At 40.0% G+C, this 25328-nt stretch overlaps 1 protein-coding gene across 4 annotated transcripts in view; it reads right to left on the reverse strand.

Moving 5' to 3' along the window:
• Positions 1-18304, reverse strand: part of LOC135199344 (high affinity cAMP-specific and IBMX-insensitive 3',5'-cyclic phosphodiesterase 8B-like) — a 187675-nt gene extending 169371 nt beyond the window's left edge. For 3 of the 4 annotated variants that reach the window (XM_064227291.1, XM_064227289.1, XM_064227290.1), the window contains exon 1: positions 17092-18304. The gene's annotated coding sequence lies outside the window, so the exon portion shown is untranslated. The remainder of the gene's footprint in view (positions 1-17091) is intronic. The other variant, XM_064227292.1, reaches the window with a different exon arrangement.
• Between the last annotated feature and the right edge of the window lie 7024 nt (positions 18305-25328).

Consider the following 25328-nt stretch of genomic DNA (forward strand, 5'->3'; position numbering starts at 1 on the left):
CGTGTAAATGCTGGCTATAAATGAAATAATTCCTACTTGTAAATGCTGGCTATAATTGAAATAATTCCTACTTGTAAATGCTGGCTATAAATGAAAAGAATCCTACTGGTATATACTGGCTACACATAGAATAATTCCTACTTGTAAATGCTGGCTATAAATAGAAAAAATACCGCTTTTAAAATGCTGGTCTATACAAATAAAAGAAATCCAATACGGATATACTGACTATACATAGATAAATCTACTTGTAAATGCTGCTATACAATTTAAAAATTTCCTGCCTTGTAAATGCTGTCCATAGAATAAAAGAAATCCTACTGGTATATACTGATTATACATAGAATAAATCCTACTTGTAAATGCTGGCTATAATTTAAAAATTTCATACCTGTAAATGCTGGCTATATATAAAATAGTTCCTACTTGAATACACAGGCTATAAATAAAATAATTCCTACTCGTAAATGCTGGCTTTAAATATAAAAAAAAACTTACTTGAATACACAGGTTATAAATAGAAATCATACTGGATATGTAAACTAAGGTCTACATCAAACCTTTTTTACCATTTCGCATAAATATATAAATATATAAATATAATATATATATTACTATATATATATATTATATATAGATAATATTTTAATAATATATATATAATATATTATATAATATAATATATTATTAAATAATAATAAAAACAAAAAGTCATACTTAAAAATCCCACTCGTATATACTACTACAGGCATCATACAAAAAAATAAATAAATAAAATAAAATAAATAGAAAAAAAACCAAAAAAAACACCAGAAAGATATTCACGAGAATATTTACTCGAATTCGAGAGAGGAGAAGCTCAAATATACATTAACATATAAATACATTCACATGCCTGACCTCAGTGATAAGATGGGGGCTCCTTCTCCACTCTCATATGCAAAGTGAAGAAAAAGAAGAAGAGGAAGAAGAAGAAGTAGTACCTACTTAGGCAGTTTTCTTAACAGTTTCCCATTCCCCATCCCTCCCCCCCCCCCAACACACACACCAAGAAGAAGAAGAAGAAGAAGAAGAAGATGGGGAAAAAAATAAGTCACATTAAGGTTAATTTTTCATTCGGTGTCTCGGTCACGTCTCTGGGACTTTTAAGTACATTATATCCTTTACCCTCGCTGCCCCACGAGATCGTTCTTCTTGCTAGCCCCCCTTTCACGCTGGTTGGTGTACTCTCTCTCTCTCTCTCTCTCTCTCTCTCTCTCTCTCTCTCTCTCTCTCTCTCTCTCTCCACACAATAGTTGCAAAGGTATAAATACTACCCCATGATTAGTAAGCGAATGTCAGTCAATCAATAAGGACTGCGGTGTATAGATGAAACGTAAAAGTTTATCAGCCAGTGTCTCTCACACTCATCCTTCAGGTGATGAGTGCAAGATCATATACACTGCGCCACTCTCCTCTGTCGTCTGCACAAAGCTTCCTAGCCAACAATCTCGGCTCGGCCAACGCGGAATCAGATGAGTTGATTTCTGGTGATAGAAATTCATTTCTCCGATTTAGTGTGGTTCGGATCCCACAATAAGCTGTAGGTCCCGTTGCTAGGTGACCAATTGGTTCCTAGCCACGTCAAAATATCTAATCCTTCGGGAGGCCACACCCTGCTGAATGCTGCCAGCAAAGTAGCCTCACAAATATGACTGGTAGAGATAGACAGAGTATAGGATTTAGGCCAAAGGCCAAGCGCTGGGACCTATGAGGTCATTCAGCACTAAAACGGCGACAGCATGAAGGTTTGAAAGGTGTATAAATAGGAGGAGGAACCCCTTTTGCAGCTGCACTATGAAACAATTGTTAGAGAGGGTGGAAAGTCAGATGGAATGACGAGACGATGAACGGAGGTACAGTAGGAGGAATGATAAGAGGTTGCAGCTAGGGGACAAAGGGATGCTGCAAAGACCCCTTAAGTAATGCGTACAGTACGCCACGTGGGGTGCGCTGACAGAACTAATCCCCTAAGGAGCAAATGTGACTGGTGGCTTAAATTTCCGTGAATTCCAAGTTATACAATTTGTTTATGTCACCTTTTCATTCTCCAGTTTCTTAACAGAACACAATGAACTGTCTCATCACCCATGCCAATCTTTTGACCAGTAACCAGTACTTGTTTCTTAGTTAACCACTTCACTTTCCCTGTCATCCAACCTAACAATCATTAGTATGTTTTCCTATCTCTGCCTGAGAGCAATCTTGTCCATATTCCCAAATCAACCTATGAATTAATACGTACATTACAGCTTCTCTATGAGAGATATTTGCACTGACGAAATCACCATAATTATGTATTCCAGTTTTGTAGTCAGGGAAATGACAACCCTTTGGCTAAGGGTAGCGTCGTATTGTGGTCTCCCAACATAATGTTTATTATACTGCTAGCCTTGAAAACTGAATACCTAGCAGATACTGGCTCTAAGTTCTAGGGGCACAGGTGCTAGAGGCAATAGGGGTATTCTCTGTTAAAATACAGCTTGTGAAGACGACAAAACAGAATCTTGTACCACACCGACAGTCTGAACTGTGTTTGGGCCTATGTGTCCAAATAGACCAGTCATCAACACTTAAGTCAATTTTATCCCACCAATACAATATATACATCTTGAGATGGCAAACATCCAAACGGGAGGGAGAGAGAGAGAGAGAAAGACCTTTTAACAATGGTACGACAAAAGAATCTGAAGTGTGACAAGGTTCTGGTGGCACTGAAGAACTTTTAAAGGACTGTCAAAATGAACGCTTGAGGTGCGAGCGTATTTTCAAATCTCCCAAAAGTAAACTACTACCCGGTTCACTAGGAGTTATAGCCTGGCTACAGATAGGTATGTGGAACAGTTAGCTTCCTAGTGCAGTTGTCTGTTTGTTTGTTTGTATGGTGTTTTTACGTTGCATGGAACCAGTAACGATTATTCAGCAATGGGACCAATGGTTTTATACGTGACTTCCGAACCACGTCAAGGGTGAACTTCTATTACCAGAAATACACATGTCTGACCCCTTAATGGAATGCCCGAGCATCGAACTCGCGACCCACCGAGGTGGCAGGCCAAGTCCACACCGACCACGCCACTGAGGCGGTCCCTGGAATCTCCTCAGTCCCCAAACATATGGGCGAAGAGCAAATTCATTCCTGGCGAATTGGTTTTATTTCCAGTTTCCTACCTGGAATTGGAGTCATAAATTCTAGGCCACAGGCCAAGCGCTGGGACCAATGAGGTCATTCAGCACTCAAAACAATGTTGTTAGGAGACGGCTGGAAAGCAAGTTGGAAGAGAGAGAATATGAACAGAGGTGTAATAAAAGGGATGGAAAGGGGTTGTTTGAACTGAATATATATAGAATTTAGGCCAAGGCCAAGCACTGGGACCTTTGAGGTCATTCAGTGCTCAATTGCAATATGAATCAATAGTCAGGAGAGGGTTGAGGAAAGTATGATGGAAGAAAGAGAATATGAAGGGAGGTACAGTAAAAGGAACGAAAGGGGTTGCAGCTAGGGACCGAAGGCACGCTGCGAAGTACCTCAAGTAATGCCTACAGTGCACTGCATGAGGTGCACGGACGGCACTAACCCATGGAATAAAAGGGGTTGTAATTAGGGCGGAAAGGACACTGCAAGCAACCTTAGGTAATGCCTTCAGTGCACTACATGAGGTGCACTGGTAGCATCACTCTGCTATGGAGTCTACTCCCTCATATTTTTTATATCTATCAACTTAACCTATAACTTGACTGTCTCTGGTGGCTGGTTTCCCTTGGGAGCCCTCTAGGGTTTCTTACAGTCAGTGGGTTTTCACAGCTGAAGATCTCAAGAAAAAGAGCAAAAAGTATAATATTGGCTATTCAAAACCAGCCTGGTTATACTGGAGGTGTCCCTTTCATGACTGCCTACACTGCAAACTGCTCATTCTCAATTTCTGTGGGAAGGAAAGAACTCACAGAGAGTTACATCTTGCTGTCAAGCCTCAGTTTTAAAACCCTGTAAATACATAACTGATTTACCCAAATTCACACTTTCATTTTGCTATTTTGCTGGCAGTTGTACCAGAACAGACAACAGTACAGAATCCAAAGGTCCCAAATGCATTGTTTCAATTTACTCTGAATTGTTATCATTATCATCATGTCTGTGGATGAAAACCCTATTCATACGGAACGAGCACAAAAAGGGCCCATTAATCTGAAATTCAAGCTTCCAAAGAATGTTGGTTGCAACCTCCCACCGCTAAAGTTCCGCCCAACACTGCAGCGGTAACTAAGCACGATACAGAGCCAGTCATTCTCCATAACCCGGAGGGAGAAGCAAACGAGTAACATCTGAGCAGCACGTCACGACACTAACCACCATACCAGCCTTTTTAATGTAAGATATTTTGGCTTCCTCGAATGTGGAATCACTTACAAAGCTCAGGAATATTGGGATGCCTGAAACTGCAGAATCTGCTTAACTAAACAAAAATCTGGATGAAACTAAACAACATTCTGCCACACGTCTCTCCTTCCTGTGCCTTGTCTTCCACAAGTCTCCACTAGCCCAAGCTTGTCTACTCGTAGTTCTCATCCAAGATGGTCTGGGTCTTCCAAACTCTATAGTGCCCACAGGAACTTAGCTGACATTATTATTCTCCCACATATTGTATATTCAGAAGATGAACCCTATTCATAGGAAACTGCCCATCCCCTGGGGCCACTGACTTGCAATTGAAGCTTCCAAAGAATATTAAGGTGTTCATTCGAAAGAAGGTAGTCATGAAAAATATAGAAAGAGATCCGTTATTAATCAACAAATTAACAAACTGATAAATAAATATAAAAATGGTAAGCAAAACATTGAAATACAAGTTGAACTGTACAAGGGTCGCTTGAACTTCTGAAGTAGTAGTTCCAACTGCACAGCATCCAAGCTATCTCCATCTCCCTGCTAGTCATGATCTCATCTTCTTATGGAACATCCACAGACTCCTTTTAAGATACTGTTTCTTGCCCTATCCTGCCATCTGACTCCAAATATTCATCTTAAAAAGCTTTGCATACTCTCAAACCGACAGAAGGTTTTGGATAGTTGCGCTGTCATACCATGATTTATGTCCTATAGCAATATATATCACACTGGACTAAGTATCATTTCACTTCTGTATGCAGTATCAGACAATTCTCTGTTTGTTTGTTTGTATGGTATTTTTACAATGCACGGAACTCAGCGATTATTCAGCAATGGGATCAACAGCTTTATACGTGACTTCCGAACCACGTCGAGAATGAACTTCCATCACCAGAAATACACATCTCTGACCCCTCAATGGAATGTCCGAGAATCGAACTCGCGGCCACCGAGGTGGCCGGCAAAGACCATACCAACCACGCCACTGAGGTGCTCAGCCAATTATCTGATTCAGCCTTTTAGTCGTCCACCAAATCCCAGCCCAAAAGAACCTTGCGGTGTTTTGCCCGCTAAAACAGCACCATCTCCATGTTCTCTCTGTCGATTTGCTGTTGTTACTTCATTTCAAACCTTCTCCTCTTCTTCTTCTTTCCCACCAATATCCCTACGTTAAGGGGCCGGTTGCTTGTGCGCCTTCCCTTCCTCTTCTCAGCTGCCTTCTGTCAGAAGCATCATCTTCCACCAAACCTCTTCTCTCCATAATATCTTCCTTCACTTTATCTCAGCATCTCATTCTCTGTCTTCTTCCTCTAATAGGTTCCTCCTCCTCCTCCTCCTCCTCTCGATCTTCTTCCTATAATAGGTTCCTCCTTACCAATCGTGACTCTCTTATCACCTCTGTAATCTTTACTAAGCCGGCCCTTCTTCTTCTTCTTTTTTCGTTATTTCGTCATTTTCCAATCTTCATCTCAAACTAAGAAATAAGCCAAAGAAGACATTTTTGCCCATGGCGCCGCTTCGTCTCTAGTTCTAGCAAGTCAGAAATGCTGTGACAATCAAACCTGAACAGGAACATCAGATTGAGCTTTAACAGCTCTTGTCTGACTATTTTCCGATAGGATGCACGCAACCATATAAGCAAAAAAGATTCTTCAAGATTCTTCACTAATCGCTGGGACCTATTTCTACAGATTTAAGGCTCATTCATATAAATCACACGAAGGGTGCTATTTGTTAGTAACTAGCGACTTATTGTGAGCATATTGTCAGAACAAATAGCCTCGGTAGAATAGAACATAGCATTTAGGCCAAAGGACAAACACGGGGACCAATGAGGTCATTCAGCCTTGAAACGAAAATGACCAGTGAGAAGGTTTGAAAGGTGTAACATAGTGGTTCCCAAACTGGGGGCCATAATCTGAGGATATTATGTATGTATAAAAACAAAGGAGTTGAGTGTGTAGGCACCCAGTGGAGGCCACTTACAGTTTCAATACGGTGGGTGGTGGGTGTCAGATGTCAGTAGACGGTGAAAAGTTAGATGTGGAAGAAAAAGAATATGAACGGAGGTGCAGTCAAAGGAATGAAAGGGCTTGCAGCTAGGGGCCGAAGGGAAGCTGCTGAGAACAACAGGTTAACACCTTCAGCGAGCTGCATGAGGTGCACTGACGGCACTACCCCCTTACAGGGAACTCATCAAGGTTGATGAACTAGATTAAGACAAAGCTCTATTTGTTGTCTGTGATGTTATAGACAATGAACCATAGCACAGTTCCAGGGTTCATCCTTGAATGCTATTGGTTTCTGAACCATCAGGGAAACTCCTTGAACTTCCCTGGCTTAACCGTCTCGCTTTCCTAACGATCGAACCAATTTTCAGGACGCCCTTGTCCAAACCTCTCTCCATTACTCTAAAGGTGCAACCACACTACAATAAAACGATTGACATGACGGTGACTGGTTGCATACGTATCACAAACGTGCTGAAAACAAGTCAGCCACCATAAGAGGAGAACGAGTCTTTGGCAAATGCCAGATGGCCGAACAGTATGAAAGCACCAGTTAAGATTACCATGAAGTCGTTGACTTGTTTTCAACCTGTCTACTAAGATGTGTCTATGATGTGTGAGCGACTAGTTGCCAACGCGTCCATGACATTATACTGTCACATGGATGTCTTTCCCCACCACCTCATTCCACGTTCAGGTGGCATGATGCAAAATGCTTCAAAACGTCATTCTGTAAAAACTGCTCCTGTCTAACAAATTAGGAACCACACCAACTCCAGAACCGGGCCACGGAAGAGTGGGTCGACAACCACGCCAAGTTCAGAACTGGGCCACCAACTCCAGAACTGGGCCACCAACTCCAGAACTGGGCCACCAACTCCAGGACTGGGTCACCAACTCCAGGACTGGGCCACGAAAGAGTGGATCGACGGACGTTCGACAGAACTGGCCATCTTCAGCTGTGCAGATAGATGGCTGTGGCACCGAAATAGGTCTGTAGGTGTACTCGCAGCTGCAATACGAGCGGCAGACGCTGAATACAAAGTAGAGGCGAAAGCTTTCACGTACATGTCACTTATTTGCACCTGAAAAAGTGTAGATAGGGCCTGAAAGTATTCGAGTGTGGCCATAATGATGTCACTGATGAAGTAAAAGTGTAGATAGGGCCTGAAACTACTCGAGTGTGGCCATAATCATGTCGCTGACGAAGTGAGTGATCCCAGTAAGCGTTCCTGATCTGTACGTACCACTGGGACTGTTAGGAGCCTGGTCCATAAAAAAAAAACATTATTGGGAAATTCTGTCCAGACAGAAGAAGTTTACCCAGTTTGCAACTAGAGCGAAGGCTGGAATATGGGGCCAATTATCTTAACCGTAGCAAAAATCTACACAGAGATGGCTGGCATTCTGAGCAGTAGTTGTCGACAGGATGTTAATTTTCCCAGTATATGTGGAGCTTAAACAGCTATTTAAAGCCTAATACATACATGCATACACACACACACACACACACACACACACATATATATATATATATATATATATATATATATATATATATATAAATGATGTTCCTCTCTCTCTCTCTCTAAAAAAAAAAAAGAACGAAATAGCCAATTCAGCCAAGTACTTACACAAACGCTGTGACCTACAAGGTCATTCACGGGGCTGAAACGGAAATTGTGAATAAAAAAAAATCGTCATATCTACATACAGTGCGCCGCATGAGGTGCACTGGCGGCACTAGGCACTAGACCTATCCCCCTACGGCTCCAAGCTGGCATTGGTGAATGCTCAAACGACTCTACCTTCTGATCTTTAAGGTCAATTATACTTCTTATAGAGGACCTTCCTCATGAATCCCATATTCAAAAGACGGTTACAACCTGTTAACATTATCATCCTTGTATAATTATTATCATATTATTATTAAAATAGTTTAACCACACCACTGGATCTAACTATCGCCATCTGATGACCAACTCTTACGACGTCAAACTTCTGCTTCGTCTTCCTTGTATTTGTCTTCTTGGTCATTCTAATATTTGCTTAAATAATCTGCCCTGTTTGTTTATCGCTTTCGTAAATATGTTTTTTTCTCCTTCTTCTTCTTCTCTCATCACTGACCTCTTCTTTCTGGATTTCCTGTCGCCTTGTTGTACCTCTTCTCTCAGATGGAAGCCATCTTTGTTAAGTTAGAATTTAAAGTTGTTGGCCCCTTTTGGTGGGCTTGTTCTAGATAAATAAATGCATCCTCTCGATAATAATATAACAACAACAACAACAACAACAACAACAACAATAATAATAATAATAATAATAATAATAATAATAATAATAATAAATCAAAAACTCCTCACAGTAACACGAGTCTCCAGATGGAGAAACAAATCCACAGTTATGTAAATGTTACATATATTTATATTTAAAACGTTAAGGACCTTAAAGTTTTAAATTTAAATGTAGGTACATTTACATATCTGTGGATTTTTTTTAGCCAATAATAATAATAATAATAATAATAATAATAATAATAATAATAATAATAATAAATCAAAAACTCCTCACAGTAACACGAGTCTTCAAATGGAGAAACAAATCCACAGTTATGTAAATGTTACAAATAATCATATTTTACACTGGGAACAATATAGTTTAGCCTAGGCTCATAAAACTGGCCAGGAGTTAAATAAAAAAAAGAAAAAAAAAATTGTAAGACGTGACATGAGGAAAACCTCAAAGCAGATGAACTTGAAGCACTATCAAACGATCGTTAGGAGAGAGGGCAAAACAAGTGAGAAGGATTACTGACAATATGAACGGAAGTACAGTAAAAAAAAAAAAAAAAAAAAAAAAATGACGCTGCGAACAGTCTCTGGCAACGCCTATACAGCAGCGCATATGGGATATGGTAGTACTATCATGTTATAGAGCCACATTCCCTGACAGGAATAAGAATAAGTCTGTTTATATATATATATATATACATATATATATATATATATATATATATATATATTATATATATATATATATGGTATACATATATATATATATATATATATATATATATATATATATATATAATATATATAATATATATATCATAAAAGGGAGCCCATAAAAACGCCAAAATATAGAGAGAAAATACTATATTTCAGAAACTGCTGTCTCCCTCTTCAGGTAGATGGATTTCTTTTGTGACAACATTTTTATCAGTCATATATATATATATATATATATATATATATATATATATATATATATAATATATATATATAACAAAAAAGCCTTCTTCATTTTCACAATCCCTTCAAACATCGGCCTAACGCTCAAAGAGTTGAATTTAGTCCATATACAACTCGTGAAAATGGAGAAGGCTCTTATATGTTATGTAGTATGTATTTATGTATTATGTATGTATGTATGTATGTATATATATATATATATATATTATATATATATATATATATATATATATATATATATAACAAGAAGCCTTCTTCATTTTCACGATTAATTCCTGCTACAACATCAGCCTAGCGCTGAAGAGTTGACTCCCATACTCGAGATGGGAGCAGAGCTATGTCGATCGAGTCTGGTAATAACACAGATATACAGTAAGAGAGCCGTTCCAGGACAAGAAAGCTTCCTCGTGGCACGGGGCATGGAAGTGCATGTCAATAAAGGGCAGGAGGAATAAATTACAGAATGCCACCAATTACCCAGGCAGGCAACAGCATATCTCTCTCCCTCACGATGAACCACACAACTCGATCTACTCTCTCTCTCTCTCTCCATTGTTTTCTTCGTCTCTCGTTCTTTGCACGATGAACAAAGCTATTCTTTATTTCACAGGCTTTTATTTTAGATATCATTATTAATATTAATATTCAGAAGATGAACCCTATTATTCATAAGGAACAAGCCCACCAAATGCCCAATACAGAGTTCATACGAGAGAAGTAGTACCATATTGTAATGGAAAATACAGAAAGGGTTGAGGCAATTAATAGAAAAAACAGATAAATAACAAATCAATACATCCAACTGCAAATAAATAAGTTAATTATCAACGTAGTACAAGGTTCCTACTACAGTTTACTTTCTCTCATGTTTGCAAATCCAGTGCTTATATAGATAGACCTTTTGCTGATCTCATTAGGCCTATGTATGCTCCCTACAGTTACAAAATGTAGCCCTGTAACCCCTTCCTGTAATCCCTTCTCGTAATGAATGCTGGGGGAGTAATCTATCTATCTATCTATCTATCTATCAGCCTGACGACAAACTGGGATTATACCTGGCCTTTATAGCTGCTGCTCTCATGGAAGATTGTAGGTCATGTCATGATTGTTAATTAAGTAGCTAGTAATACTACTAGTAGCTTGGTGCGCGCCCAGCCGAGAGAATATAACCAATACCTCTTCAAGGCCTAGACGTAATACTTGACTTATTTCAAAAATATTTTGATAAGACGATGGTTCACAATAACCCTGAAGGCAAATTTCACTTGCTGAATGATTAATAATAATAATAATAATAATAATAATAATAATAATAATAATAATAATAATAAATGCAGGGAGTAGACCTTCTTTGATATATTTTTGTTACAAAATAATGGCTGTTTTGAACGAATTAATCTTATAGTACAGGGTCTTTTCAAATCCTTCTGATAATTCGTTTTCCTGACTCAACCTAACTGAGTCAGAAACACGAATTATCAGATGATTTGAAAAGATCCTGTATAAGATTAATTCGTTACAAACTGCGATTAGTTTTAACATATAATAATAATAATAATAATAATAATAATAATAATAATAATAATAATAATAATAATAATCAGATACAGCGCAGGAATAGTGGAATGGACGAAGGCAGAACTCCGCAGCATAGATCAGCAAAACCAGGAAACATATGACAATACACAAATCACTACACCCAAGAGCAAATACGGACAGACTATACATAACACGAAAGGAAGGAGAGAGAGGACTACTAAGTATAGAGGACTGCGTCAACATTGAGAAGAGAGCACTGGGGCAATATCTGAAAACCAGTGAAGACGAGTGGCTAAAGAGTGCATGGGAAGAAGGACTAATAAAAGTAGACGAAGACCCAGAAATATACAGAGACGGAGAAAGACAGACAGAACAGAGGACTGGCACAACAAACCAATGCACGGACAATACATAGACAGACTAAAGAACTAGCCAGCGATGACAATTGGCAATGGCTACGGAGGGGAGAGCTAAAGAAGGAAACTGAAGGAATGATAACAGCGGCACAAGATCAGGCCCTAAGAACCAGATATGTTCAAAGAACGATAGACGGAAATAACATCTCTCACATATGTAGGAAGTGCAATATGAAAAATGAAACCATAAACCACATAGCAAGTGAATGCTCGGCACTTGCACAGAACCAGTACAAAAAGAGGCATGATTCAGTGGCAAAAGCCCTCCACTGGAGCCTGTGCAAGAAACATCAGCTACCTTGCAGTAATAAGTGGTACGAACACCAACCTGAGGGAGTGATAGAAAACGATCAGGCAAAGATCCTCTGGACTATGGTATCAGAACGGATAGGGTGATACGTGCAAACAGACCAGAAGTGACGTTGATTGACAAAGTCAAGAAGAAAGTATCACTCATTGATGTCGCAATACCATGGGACACCAGAGTTGAAGAGAAAGAGAGGGAAAAAATGGATAAGTATCAAGATCTGAAAATAGAAATAAGAAGGATATGGGATATGCCAGTGGAAATCGTACCCATAATCATAGGAGCACTAGGCAAGATCCCAAGATCCCTGAAAGGAATCTAGAAAAACTAGAGGCTGAAGTAGCTCCAGGGCTCATGCAGAGAGTGTGATCCTAGAAACGGCACACATAGTAAGGAAAGTGATGGACTCCTAAGGAGGCAGGATGCAACCCGGAACCCCACACTATAAATACCACCCAGTCGAATTGGACGACTGTGATAGAGCAAAAAAAAAAAAAAAAAAAAAAAAAAAAAAAAAAAAAAAAAAAAAAAAAAAATAATAATAATAATAATAATAATAATAATAATAATAATAATAATAAATGCAGGGAGTAGACCTTCTTTGATATATTTTTGTTACAAAATAATGGCTGTTTTGAACGAATTAATCTTATAGTACAGGGTCTTTTCAAATCCTTCTGATAATTCGTTTTCCTGACTCAACCTAACTGAGTCAGAAACAGCGAATTATCAGATGATTTGAAAAGATCCTGTATAAGATTAATTCGTTACAAACTGCGATTAGTTTTAACATAATAATAATAATAATAATAATAATAATAATAATAATAATAATAATAATAATAATAATAATACACGTTTGACAGTGTGAGCTAAGAATTGGTGTTTGCTTCTGTCAAAACCTTTGGTATGAGTGATGCTTCTGCAGCATCTCAGAACACGACTATTTTATTGCACTGTACCTGTAATCTGGACGGCTGAGAGAGCCTATACTATATAAGCTACTGTAGACGCTGACATTCATCAGAGTTTTTAAAAATCTCATCTGATTGTTGGGGCATGGTGTTGGTGGTCTATGACAAGCAATAATCTGAGATGGCTACAGAGACAAGTGTGTACTTTGCAGTTTCAGTTTTCTCCACAATTACGACAGAGCTCTTTTGAGACTTTAGGGAATTGCTAAGCTGTTTTTATTTGAGATTAAGCTGGCCTTATGCCAGCACGGGCTCTTGCTCATAGAGCAGCCCGTAGAGGTTGTTAAGCATTTGGTACAAGGATTGTAAGAATACTACCACCGTAGGTCCTGCGTGTCGCAAAAGGCGACTAAAAGGTCAGATGCTGTCTTGCAGTCATACTTTTTTAGTAAATGGCCAGGCCCACTGCCAATAACTGTGGAAATTGCTGCCTTGCAGTCTTACATTTCAGTAAAAGGCCAGGCCCAACGCCAATAACTGGAAACTGCTGCCTTGCAGTCTTACTTTTTTAGTAAAAAAACTAGGCCCACTGTCAATAACTGTGAAAAGTGCTGCCTTGCAGTCTTACGTTTTAGTAAAAGGTTACGCCCAACGCCAATAACTGTGGAAACTGCTGCCTTGCAGTCTTACTTTTTTAGTAAAAGGCCAGGTCTACCGCCAATATCTGTGGAAACCGCTGCCATGCAGTCTTACTTTTTAGTCAAAGGCGAGGCCCACCCCCAATAGCTGTGGCAACTGGTGCCATGCAGGTGGACTTTTTAGTCAAAGGCTACGCCCACAGCCAATAACTGTGGAAACTGCTACCTTGCAGTCTTACTTTTTTAGTCAGAGGCGACGCCCACCGCCGCCAATAACTGTGGTTGATGACAGCAAGGCATGCGGCGTAAAAACCCAATTTCCAAATGATAAACCATGTCTGATGTTGTAAGGAAAGGCGCATCAGGCAACTGGCCCATTACTGTAGGGATAATGGTAAGGGAAGAAGGTATACAGGACGTTTTGCCTCCACCTTTAGCAGGACTTTTAAGATTGGGATGATGTTATGGTCATTAAATCTGACATTTCAAACAGTTTATCACCAGCCTGAGAAGTGTCAACATAAAATTTTACCGCTTGACTGATCTGTCCAGAACCATCTGTTGTATACAAGTGTAAGGTCTTATTGTTGCTGAGCAGATTTAGAGCAACAAATATACCTAATTAACGACTGTTTAATGTGACACTATCGAACTTTTCTTTAATGGGGGCATTACTGTGGACATGAGGACCACTCGGCTCGAAAACAGGCGGTTCGTGTGCATTTCTATATACGCCTATTTGGCCAGATATTTGATGCCTATCTGTTCCTTCTTCTCTAAATACTCTCAGTATACTGTTCCCATCTTTATTGCTCTGAAAGCTACCTGGAAAAGGATAATCAAAAACAGCTACACCTGACTAGGGATTAAGCTAACATACCAACTGACTGCTGAGCTGGTGGCCATTGAATTAACCCCATCCAAACAAGTGGTTGGTTGGTTTAGACTTTAGACCATGACGGCTTACATCAGCATGGGCCCTAGTCTACAGAAATGTGCCAAGGTGTTATAAAAGGGATATAAAGCCCGGTGTGGGCCAATGGACTTGGTGCAACCAACCACAAGGTCTATGAAACAGGTCCCAAGGAGGAATCCCCAGAAAGGTCTTGGCGCCCTCAGTCTGCCATCAGACCCCTGTAGCACCAGGCGAAGAATATTAGTACACCTGTTGCCATCCCAACATCTGTTGCCAAGCAACATTTGCAAGAGCTAGAGCTCCCCCCCCCCCCCCCCCCCACATCCCCTCTTCCTCCTCATGGGTTCTTCGAGCTCACACATTGTCAACTGAGTCTATTATAAGTCGACGCCATTGGTCGACACGGCGGTCACGGCAAAAACACCTTTTGTTCAGAGGCTTTTGCCACCGAGATTTCGTGTGTCCCATTATATCCTTCCTGGCGGGCGATTTCGTCAGGACAAAATATATATACTATATTAAAGCTGGCAGATTTGCCACCGAGATGTTGCAAGTATATAGTTGTTCTGTTGTTGGGACTTGTTCAGAGGTTCCAACAGACATGCAATGCATTACTAACCCTAATGCAATTCAACTTCTACTTTAAAAATTACTTTACATTGTTATTCATTCACTAATTTTCTAATTTATCTGTTTTTTTTTTCGAATAAGTTATCTCCTTTTTCTGTATTTACCTTCTGTTGCTTCTGTATAAGCCTGAATTTCAAGTCAGTGGCCCCTTTGGTGGGCTTGTTCCATGTGAATAGATAGGCTCATATTCTGAATAATAATAATAATAATAATAATAATAATAATAATAATAATAATAATAATAACAATAATAATAATGATAATTTCGCTTGGCCTTGTACCTGCATATAATCTCTTGTTCCCCCCAAGAAGCCCTTAATAAGAGAGTTCTGTCTGAGGTGTCTTAGAAGACCTGGTCTGGACTTCAGAACTCAGCCCTTAGCGCACAGATATCCCTCACATTCCCTCGTATTTCAACACAGTTTTGAATTCATGTTACGTGTCTTAATGTGTATTTATTATTATTATTATTATTATTATTATTATTATTGATATTCAGAAAGTGAACATTTATTCATATGGAACAAGCCCACCAACACAGCGGCCATTTGAAATACAACATGAAAATACAGAAAGGAGCAATAAATTAACACATTGATTTATAATAATATACAATTGCACGTAAATTCTCCAAATACAATATCCATTAATGCATGGTACTATAATACTATCTTTCCCCTGTTTAAAATAATTGCAATGGAAGAGGCCTTCAAGTCAGCTTCAACAGAAGTGACCAACGAATTTTACAGGCACTTCCGGTCTCTTAACACTGACCTTTTATCATCAAAAGCAATAACTTAAAAATTTATTGGATATATGGAAATGAACTGAGAGCACATAGGAGCTCCCTTAGCCAGAATGAATTTCCTGTATACAAGGAAACAGGGCGGTTTAAATAATTTACCAAGTCAACAGAATTGCTTGATTTAAAAATAATTATGTAAATACGAGAAAAAACGCCGAAAATCCATCATATAATTAATAAAAACATACATAAAACAATCCTTCTATAGCTTAATAGCTTAAAAGCACTCACTTTGTAAACGTAACTATAGTGTTAAAGTGTTTACCGATTTGCTTAATAAAAAACAAATATGAATTCGAGAAAAAGCCACCATAAATGTATCATAATTAATAAAAACATACAGAAAACAATCCTTATAAAAATAATAAGGAATAAATACGGTATATACGTTAACCAAACAAATGCTATGAGACTAGTGATAGGATAATTGCATATCGTGCAATTGCTAAGGTTCTCTATTGTCCCTTTGACCATAGAAAATATCTACATAACAAAATCATATATTTTTCGTTTATAACTCTTTCCTACGATTACCATATTCGGATAATATAGGCTCAGAATAAAAAAAAAAAGTAGGCCTATGCGTCATCGAGAACCAGTCGGGTGTATCATAATAAAATATACTAAAAATAGTCCCAAACGTCAAACGTACAGACGCAAAATTGTATTCGTCAATGTCAAGGATTAATTATTGGACCAGATAATTATCTTAAGTTAATTGCCATGTTTTCTTATATATATATATATATATATATATATATATATATATATATATATATATATCACTATAATTCAGTATTATACCAACCAAAACAAAGGAAGGTTGAAGTGGACTCGAGACTCGATCGAGTCACCCACCAACCAACCCAACCCAACCAACCAACCATCTGCACACGCCATTACCTGCCTAAACATACGCCCACATCAATGGCTAATGGCCTCCCACTTCGGCCAACCTTGGCTCTCACATTTATATGTACCGTAGGCCACAACCTTACCCATGTGCACAAACACACACACACACACTATATATATACACACGTATCGGGGGGGGCGAATTCTGTCGGACCCCTATACTACTACCATGCTCGTACGTGTGTATGTGTGAGGGGACAGGTCTCCCCCACAGGGCACTCGGCGCACATACGTACACATACACACCGGGGCAAAATAGTCACAAACGCGCACACACACACACACACAAACACAGACCGAACGAACCAGTCATTTATCAATTACTCACCTGCGGTTATTTCACTGGGTTCTCCCGGAGGTGTTTTTCCACAGGTGCGACAAATCGAGCTCCTCAGGCTGCTTCGCAGGGGGGAGGAGGAGGAGGAAGGCGCCCCTGGGGGACGTAGACGACGACGAGGAGGACGATGATGATGATGATGATGGCGACGTAGACGAAGATTTTACGAATAAGATGACGATTATATATCCTTCAACAACGTCCAGGGAGCGGAGGCAGTAGAAGAAGCAGTAGCGCCCCCTTCTTCGACGTCGGCGGGAGGAGGAGGACGAGTTTAAGTAGGAGTCGACGACGAATCATCCACGGGCACACATATACAGACCGACGGACAGACGGACAGAGAGAGACACAAGAACCCTAGGGCGTCGATCTTACTATTACTAATCAATCACACTCGACCATCATCAACGACGGAGGAAGCACTCGACACCACCACAACAACACCTCCGCATATTTTCCGGCCACTTTCTAGCGGACGGTTCCCGAGGGGCGGGGCGGGGAGGAGAGAGGGCCACTCGACGGCCAAAAGCAAATCGACATCCAACAGAGGGCGCGAGCGACGACGCTTCTTCACACGTCCAAGGGCCAGACCTCTACTGGATACTGAACAGCTGTGTGTCAGTGACTGAGAGTGTGAGTGAGGAGGTGAGGAGCTGTAGGGGGAGGGGACGAGGAGGAGGAGGAGGAGGAGGCAGCGGCAGCGAGAGAAAGAGAGAGAGAGAGAGAGAGAGAGGGCCCCGGACATGTAAACGTACCAAGGATTGGGTCCCGTCGCCGGGTGGAGAGCCAATGGGCGGCTGGCAGCCTGCCTGGGACCAATGAGGAGAGCCGTTCGTACGCCCGTCGGACCCCGAGTCACACAGGCGCCCTGGTGGAATCTCTCTCTCGCTCCTTCTTCTTCTTTTCTGGACCATATATGCTCAAAAGGTGGTGCGGCGGTGGTGGTGGTTACTGTCAGCGCCCACCCCATAGGCCCACTGACTGACTGACTGTTTCTCTCTCTCTCTCTCTCTCCACCTGGTTGTGGGCGTGATGAACTTAAAAAAAATGGCTCCGACGGTACTGAAAACTGACGGGCGCGCACTTCAAAAATCAATAATGGCTGCTGCTGCCGCGTGAGTTGTATTGTAAAATGCGGCAGCGGCCATGAATGTGAGGGAGAGAGAAAGAGAAGGAGAAAGACAGAGAGAGAGGGGAGAGAGAGAGAGAGAGAGAGAGCATTGCCACCGACACCAACCACCACCGTGGCCTCCCGTGAGTCCACACCCACCAACCAACCATGAGCCACTATATACTGACTGACCCTGTTCATCTTGACCCAGGCCCACAGCCTCACACCCACCCACCCGCAGACCCGCCCACCCACCTACCTACCTACCCCACATACACGGAGGCAAAGGGGTATAAGGCTCTCTCTCTCCTACTTGGAGGAATAATAGTAGTTATTCCTCCAAGGCTCTCTCTCTCTCTCTCTCTCTCTCTCATTCTGTGCCCATCTTCATCCCAGGAGAAGGAGGCACAGAGAGAGAGAGAGAGACGGGTTCTCTCTCTCTCTCGCTACCATTCATTCTCCTCCTCCTCCTCTACCATTCTCGTGGAGAGAGAGAGAATCTCTGTCTCTCATTCTGTGCCCATCTTCATCCCCGGAGAAGGAGGTACTACACAGAGAGAGTCTGTCCTCATCTCTTGGCTGTGACGTCTCTCTCTCTCTTTCTCTGTCTACCATTCATTCTCCTCCTCCACCTACTCCTTCTCTGCCATTCTCGTAGAGAGAGAGAGAGAGAGAGACGCCCCGGCCGCCATCGGTAACGAAAAGCGATTGACGATGATTGTCTATCTGTCTCTCTCTCTCTCGCTCTTGTCGCCATGAAATACAAATGGGCAGATGATGATTACGTCCATCGAGCCACCTGAGTGTAAAATATGACACACGGTCGTTTCAGCGTAACTGAGCGTTCAATTGAGACATTTATTACCTCCTCTGGTGTGTGTGTGTGTGAGAGAGAAAGAGAGAATACACACGGTTGTATAACTTAATATTTTAATGTTTCAAGAACGTCATGCTGGACGGAGAAAGTGAAAACGTCTCCTTTCGTATACCTATATTTGCGTGTCGGTTCATATCCCTCAAGCACGAACCCTTTTTAAAAGAAGCATGCACGGGAGGGGTACGAAAGCGAACGTGTGTGTGTGTGTACGTCTGTGTGCGCGTGTGTACGTGAGCGAATGCGTGCACGTCCATAATTAGACAAAATGCGAGTATTATACACGGAACTGTGACCGGTTAGCAACGCTTGACGTCACAGCGGTTACGGCTCATGTTAGCGGATCCCTTATGCATGAAGCAGCTAGGGAGCGATCTTCGGCGAATATCAAGATAACTTTCCGCGTTCGTGTTTATTGTTTGTATATATATATATTATATATATATATATATATATATATATATATATATATACATATTGTGTGTGTATCTATATATATATATATATATACGTGTGTGATGTTATAAATATTTTAACACGATAATAAAATCGCCATCTCTAGACCCATATGCTGGCCCGACGTACAAGTATATTGCAAACGCCTTCCTTATTTTAGCATATTTTTTTTATATATTTCCGCATATATGAAGCTACAATACCTTGACACTTACCAAATCCAGATCGTAGATGTGGTGGTATACGCCTATGTCAACCAACCACAAGTAGTAGATTTAACTTTATTTTTATAGGCCTATACCAGTCTGTCGCCACCCCCTAATTAGAGTTTTCTGTATGGGGCGGGCCTTTTTTATGATGCCACTGTTTCTCTCTCTTCTACTCAAGATAAAAAAGTAGCAAGCTGCTGCTACTTTTGCCGCCCATAACCATTATACGTGAACAGGTAGTATAAGCATCTTATTAACGAGCATACGGGCGGTTTTACCCGTTAAGTATATATTTTCGAATCCGATTTTTATATTATTTATAATGATAATAATATACAAATAAATACTTTTCATTGTTCTACTTAATGGAGCAATTACCAGGTGCCTAATTGACAGCTTAGTACATATAGATATACAAGAGGTATAGTACAACTGTCCCTGTAATGTTTTCCAATTCAAAAATGTAACTTATTATATAAGTCCCGGGCCCTTGAGGAGACGTCACGTACCGCCCCGACCTTCACAGGCCAATTAAGGACGCCCAGCATTCTGCTAATTTTTTTTGTAAAATAAAAATCGCAAGGACCTGAGCTTATATAAGACTTCAGACATTTTTAAGTGAACCATATACGCCTAAAACAATTTCTAGATCGGCTTTCTAAATAGAGCAATCAGTTGACCGTAGGCCGTTTTTCACTGTCATTCTTTTGCCAAGCTTTAGAGCTCAGTAAAATATATATTCTAAATATATTTTTTAAGCTTCAAACATAAAAAGATCGCCCGTCAGACAAGCAGTCCACAGAGAACTGTATTCTCTGTAGAATTGGACGTAAAACTATAATGTATGACCCGTTCTTGACACCAGAGGACGATATTATTCGATAATACCGTATTTGAACATAGCACACTACCGTAATTCATGGTTGACTAGAACGATTTTGTCAAGAGCATTGTCAGGGTGACGGAGTCAAAACATGACAACTGTTGCTTTGTCCGTCCCTGCAGAGACATGAATTCCACAACTGGTTGGTGCGTCTAAATGGAAGTTTATCGCCCGTTATTTTATTTAGCATTCTTTAAACCCTGGTGACTACATCTGCTTGTGGGGTGGGGCGGTATTTTTTATTTTTGAGAAATTCAGTCTCGTGAAGAACAAATTGGTTTAAAAAATCCACAATTAGATCATATATATATATATATGTATAGTTATATAGAATATATATATAGATTATGATATATATATAATATCATAATATATATATATATATATATCTAATTGTGGATTTTTTTAAACAATTCTCTATTACCTTGAAGGAAAGCCGTGTAGATCTGCAATTCACCCAGGATATAGGACATATGTCAATGAATCACATTAAAATATAAGAAAATAATATATCTGACCAATAGAACTTAACAACAGGCCTTGAAACAAGGACTATAGCTCTTACTCCTGAGTGCCAGAACTTGCTCTTAACCATCAATGAATCACATAATATATAAAGAAACTATATATCTGACCAATAAAATTTAACGACAGTCCTTGAAATTAGGACTAGCTCTTACTCTTAAGCGCTGGAACTTGCTCTGAACCAAACTTTAACCACTGACAAAATGACTGAGCTGAATGTGCCTATTTTATTTTATAGTCTGTGTATCGTCTAGCACACAATTGACAGTCGTCTCCGGTTGTTGGCTGAGTTCAGAGGTCCACGGCAGAGGCCTATTATCCCTTTCAACAGCTAGAAACACGAACGGTCTTAATCGAAACCACGAATCAGAACAGGGGTTTTTAACACGAGGTAACCATACCACGATCAAGAACAGGGCTTCTTAACAGGGGGTACTAACCATACCACGATCTGGAACAGGGGTTCATAATAGGGGGTACTAACCATACCCCTTGGAGGTGGGTATGGGACTTGATCCCTGAATATTTGTAAATATATTCTAATATGTCAATGTGGTATACGAGGGTAGTACATTTTGATAATAAATAACTATATAAAATTATAAGTGCTTTCGATGTTCTTGCGTGTTCTGTTCCTATAGCTGCTCATACCTAAAGTGCGTATTAAACTAAGTATATCTATTGATATTGTCAAGAAAAACTTGTTTGTTTGTTCGTATGGTGTTTTTACGTTGCATGGAACCAGTGGTTATTCAGCAACGGGACCAACGGCTTTACGTGACTTCCGAACCACGTCGAGAGTGAACTTCTATCACCAGAAATACACATCTCTCACTCCTCAATGGAATGGCCGAGAATCGAACCCGCGACCACCGAGGTGAGAAGCAAACACCAAACCAACCACGCCACTGAGGCGATTAGTCAAGAAAAATTACTGTAAGTGTACCTAAGCAAAGGGGGTTTGGAACCATACTTGGGTAATTCATTTGAGGGTGTTCTGGAGTCTCCAAAAAGGTCTAGAACTCCTGTTCTAGAGCCTGCTCTGAACCAACTATACTGTACCAATAGCAGCGCTGAAGTTTCGTTTCCCCGTTATTGTGTAAGTACTTTTAAGTAGCTAGCTTTTCCAGTGACTTAACAAGGAAGATTTCCTGAGTATAGCTGCTGTTGCGTCAGTTTCTGTCATAAGGTTAAATGAAACACAGGATCAACGTATAGAAAGTGTCACATTCATTGATGTCTATACAGAGGAAGACGATTTTTTGTGTAATATCTCCACAATGTCGGTTGACTTGAACAGCTAAACACCAAGTGATCCGTTTAGAAAAAAAGAAAGGAATTTGAAACCTGAAATTAACATCTACGAGACAAAAATAATTCTATGGAATGAGATGCATAACATCAAATATCTTTGATAAGTGCTTAACATTGGCTGTTTTGAAATGTGTACGTAGATGACATCACCAGCTAACTAAAAGGAATCTTTGGAGATAAGTAAACTAATCTATTGAAACTAACTACATAACAATAAATTGTACCTATATATAGATTGTGATCTTTAAATAAATTCGCTTTGTTATTTGGCAGTTAGTGATACCTGTCACCTTCTGACTTTGGGGATTCACTGGCCCAGGTCATCGACGCCCCCCAGGTGGTCCAACTGACCACTGGGCGACCACAGGCCTTACGAAATGCACCCCCCAAAACAAGTCCAGCTCTTGACAGCCCAAAATAAGAACGTTCCTTTATCTATAAATATCATGATAAATTTCTATTTTATGATACAGTCCCGTGTGTACTTGAGTATGTTCAGGTGAGTAGTTCTAAGCAGTCTGACTAACTCTACCCTATACAGAATGACGAACCCTGTAGATCCTACCATCTCAGCTTGCTCCTGAACTGCAAACCACAAACTGATGAGGTTCGTCTGCAGAAACTGCCAGAATATGGAATGAAATGTAACATTTAGGCCCATAGGCCAAGCACTGGGACCTACTACTTACTATGAGGTCATTCAGCGCTGAAAAGGAAATTGCCAGCGAAAAGGTTTGGAAGGCATAGCAGGAAGAAACCTTTTGCTTTTGCACTATGGAACAATTGTCAGGAGAGGGTGGAAAAAAAGATGGAAGAATGAGAATATGAACGAAGGTACAGTCAAAGGAATGAAAGAGGTTGCAGCTAGGGGCCCAAGGGACCCTGCAAAGGACCTTAAGTGAAAAGGGGTTGCAGCTAGGGGCCCAAGGGACATTAAGTGATGCCTGCAGTGCACTACGTGAGATGCATTGACAACACTGACCCCATCTCAGCAGAGAAATTGACGAGATTTTTGAATGGAAAAAAAGAGCAAAACCCCATCCTTAGCTACATACGAAAGCAATTTCAGACTGCATAACAGCGACAGTCTCTAGCGAAAACCCAAGAGAGACTCGTCTGATGTTCTCTTTGGCTCCCGATCATACGCGCCGCCCTCTTTCGCTCTACTCTGTGATTGGCCTAGTCAGCCAACGCTGGGATCTGGTCTGTACTCACTTACATGGCAGACCGTTAAGTGAAGCCAGACGCCATGGAGCAAGATGTAGGGCTGGCAACCTCATCCTATGTGAAAAAAGACTGTATTTAAATGACTGTGGAGGGTCGCCGACGTGGATTGAGAAAGGTATGGGACCAGCAACCCCATGTAGGGGTGAAGTTGCAACCCCCACTCACAGCTGTACTGTTTCTGACAAGTGTTTGCAATTTGTGCTGCAGATTTTTTTCTGGAACCTTCAGATGCTTAAGTGTCCTTCCTGAAGTGTATAACAGCCCATAAAAAAAGTCATAAATATGTTTGAAACATGTTGCATACATGTCACTAACTGTTGAAAACATGTTGCATACATGTCACTAACTGTTGAAAACATGTTGCATTCATGTCACTAACTGTTGAAAACATGTTGCATACATGTCACGAACAGTTGAAAACATGTTGCATACATGTCACTAACTGTTGAAAACATGTTGCATACATGTCACTAACAGTTGAAAACATGTTGCATACATGTCACTAACTGTTGAAAACATGTTGCATACATGTTGCTAACTGTTGAAAACATGTTGCATACATGTCACTAACAGTTGAAAAAGTATATCTTAGTTTACCCAGACCACTGAGCTGATTAACAGCTCTCCTATAAAGGGCTGGCCCGAAGGATTAGATATTTTGACGTGGCTAGGAACCAATTGGTCACCTAGCAACGGGACCTACAGCTTTTTGTGGGATCTGAACCACATTATATCGAGAAATGAATTTCTATCACCAGAAATAAATTCCTCTGATTACACGTTGGTCGGGCCGAGAATCGAACCTCGGACCGCCGGATTGGTGGCCGAGCACGAAAATTACTCTTCCAACGAGGAACTACTAACAGGTTGAAAATATGTTGCATACATGTCACTTCAGATTGAAAATATGTTGCATACACGTCACCAACAGTTTGACAAGCCAACAACCACAACAAGTGGAGAACACATCTCTGGCATGCCGGACAAATATAATCAGACGACATACAGGTCAGAACCAACACCAACAAGTTGCCGACTTGTATTCAACCTAAGTTGACTACATGTATATGACATGTTTACCAGCTGCGTGATTTTTGACTGAGTGCCTGATAGTTCCTGTGGACAATTCAGTTGACTGGTGGAAGTACGAGACATTTATATATTTATGGTGTGTGTGTATTTGTATGTGTGTATACACATGTGTCTTACACACAGAAAGAGAGAAACGTGTTATCTGAAGATTGGTGCATTGGTTTGCATCTTGGAAAAATAGTCAGATATTATCGAAAAAAAAAAAAAAAAATTCAAATTATCTCAGAAAATCTGAAAAATATTTTTAAAAATAATCTCAGAAAATTTGAAAATAAAAAAAAACATTATTCAAATATAATCACAGGAAAATAAACAATATTTAAATAAAATCACAGAAAATTAAAAAATATTTAAACGAAATTACATAAAATTTTAAAAAATATTTCATTATAATCACAGAAAATGTAAACAAAATATCTAAATAAATTCACAGAAAATCTGAAATAATATTTAAATATTGAAATATAATCTGGAAGTCTGAAAAAATATTTAAATATCGTCACAGACAATCTGAAATAATATTTAAACATAATCACA

This window comes from Macrobrachium nipponense, chromosome 25 (assembly GCF_015104395.2).
Source record: "Macrobrachium nipponense isolate FS-2020 chromosome 25, ASM1510439v2, whole genome shotgun sequence".
Lineage (NCBI taxonomy): Eukaryota > Metazoa > Arthropoda > Malacostraca > Decapoda > Palaemonidae > Macrobrachium > Macrobrachium nipponense.